The 2,589-nt window shown below is 43.0% G+C and overlaps 1 pseudogene across 1 annotated transcript; it reads left to right on the plus strand.

Moving 5' to 3' along the window:
- Nucleotides 1-520: 520 nt before the first annotated feature.
- On the plus strand, nt 521-2,249 carry LOC101019887 (annotated as a pseudogene). Its single transcript, XR_651739.4, has one exon. The product of XR_651739.4 is annotated as a 40S ribosomal protein S3a pseudogene (transcript).
- The last annotated feature ends 340 nt before the right edge of the window (nt 2,250-2,589 follow it).

The raw sequence follows: 2,589 nt of genomic DNA on the forward strand, positions 1-2,589 counted from the left end.
TAGTGGTGGGCCCCTGTAATCCCAGCTACTCGGGAGGCTGAGGCAGGAGAATCGCTCCAGCCTGGGAAGCGGAGGTTGCAGTGAGCCGAGATCCCACCACTGCACTCCAGCCTGGGCCACAGAGTGAGACACTGTCTCAAAAAAAAAAAAAAAAAAAAAAGTCCTTAGTTGGATGCTGGTAAATGTCTCATAGTAAGAGTAGTTTATAAACATCTTGCCTTATGCTACTAAAAATACAAAGTAGCTGGTATACTTCTCACCTCCATTAAAGTATCTGGGATCAAAGAATGGGAAATGACTTTCTAGGTATTTCTCTCTCTTTTTTCTTTTTTTAGATGGAGTCTAGCTCTGTTGCCTAGGCTGGAGTGCAGTGGTGCGATCTCGGCTCACCACAACCTCCGCCTGCCCGGTTCAAGTGATTCTCCTGCCTCAGCCTCCCTAGTAGCTGGGACTACAGGCATGCGCCACCACACCCAGCTAATTTTTGTATTTGTAGTAGAGACAGGGTTTCACTATGTTGGCCAGGCTGGTCTTGAACTCCTGACCTCATGATCTACCCGCTTGGGCCTCCCAAAGTGCTGGGATTACAGGCATGAGCCAGTGCACCCGGCTGTATTTCTAGAACAGCAGGAACAAAGGCATGGAATTAAGGGAGGTGAGTAATCTTGGTCAGAATCATACAGTAGGACAATATGAGATGAAATTTGAGGGAGGCTCAAGTGGATTAGCTTTTTATTTCCTAAAGATGAAGGGGCCAAGATCAGGTTCCGGACTTGAGGAATGGAAAATATTTGGAATAAGCCCTCAAAGTTAGGACCAAAAGAATCCAAGTGAAGGCGAGTTTAGTTTTTGCGGTCTTAGCCTGTTTCTCTAATGCGGGCGCACTACATTAGAAAAAAGTGGGAGGGCCCTTTTGACTCTCTGACCAGCACCACGGCAGTTGGCAAGAACAAGCGCCTTACGAAAGGTGGCAAAAAGGGAGCCAAGAAAAAAGTGGTTGATCCATTTTCTAAGAAAGATTGGTATGATATGAAAGCACCTGCTATGTCCAATATAAGAAATATTGGAAAGGCACTCGTCACCAGGACCCAAGGAACCAAAATTGCATCTGATGGCCTCAAGCGTCGTGTGTTTGAAGTGAGTCTTGCTGATTTGCAGAATGATGAAGTTGCATTTAGAAAATTCACGCTGATTACTGAAGATGTTCAGGACAAAAACTGCCTGACTAACTTCCATGGCATGGATCTTACCCGTGGCAAAATGTATTCCATGGTCAAAAAGTGGCAGACAATGATTGAAGCTCATGTTGATGTCAAGACTACCGATGGTTACTTGCTTCATCTGTTCTGTGTTGGTTTTACTAAAAAACGCAACAATCAGATACGGAAGACCTCTTGTGCTCAGCATCAACAGGTCCGCCAAATCCGGAAGAAGATGATGGAAATCATGACCCGAGAGGTGCAGACAAATGACTTGAAAGAAGTGGTCAATAAATTGATTCCAGACAGCACTGGAAAAGACATAGAAAAGGCTTGCCAATCTATTTATCCTCTCCATGATGTCTTTGTTAGAAAAGTACAAATGCTGAAGAAGCCCAAGTTTGAATTGGGAAAGCTCATGGAGCTTCATGGTGAAGGCAGGAGTTCTGGAAAAGCCACTGGGGACGAGACAGGTGCTAAAGTCGAATGAGCTGATGGATATGAACCACCACTCCAAGAATCTGTTTAAAGTTCAGACTTCAAATAGTGTCAAATAAAAAGTGCTATCTGTGAAAAAAAAAAAGAAAAAAAGAAAAAAGTGGGAGGGGTAGTCCAGATATGACGGAAGGATAAAAAGGGTGAAGGAATCAAGAATACAAATGAGAAGGTCTTTAAAATTGCCAAACACAGATTCCAGGATGTACAGGAAGACAAAGGAGACAGGTTAATTTGGGAGTGGGATAGGACTCAGGGACCAAAGCCTCCTAAGGGATGCCCAAAGGTAGTTTCCGGGAAGGGACTCTTGATTTGGTTGATTGGAAGAACCAAACAACAATTAGCCCTAGGCTTCCTCCAAGGAAATTCCCTAAAGAAAAGTCTTGCTATTCAGAGTGTTATTAAGTCCCAGGGTCTTCGTTGCCACTAATAGATCTTTTTGGAGGGCCTGATATCAGATATTTCCCTATTCTTAGGAGGAGATGGCTGTTCAGGGAAGAACGCCAGATGTTAATAGAAGAAACAGAAGGATATTAAACATTCCATTAAGCTGGTGATTGGAAAAGAAAAAAAAAAGTTAAACATTGCCACAAAATCCTTTGGTTTCAGTGTTGAAACTAAATAAAACTCTAAGGAGGCAGCAAGATGTTAAATGGGGCAAGAGGGTCATAGACCAGTTTTCATTCTTAGGTAATGTTCATCTATTTGAAATATCCACACTTTGGGCATTGCGGTAAATTCCAGAATGGCACTTGTCTTGGTCTTTAAAGTTGGTTGAATACAGTACTTGAGGTATTGGTTGGATTTTTGAAAGGCAGGCTCATTTATTGAAAGGCTGGCAATGATAAATGGGCTCACAATTCAAAATGGAGGGATACAGACTTACATTGCTTGC

This window comes from Papio anubis, chromosome 11 (genome assembly GCF_008728515.1).
Source record: "Papio anubis isolate 15944 chromosome 11, Panubis1.0, whole genome shotgun sequence".
Lineage (NCBI taxonomy): Eukaryota > Metazoa > Chordata > Mammalia > Primates > Cercopithecidae > Papio > Papio anubis.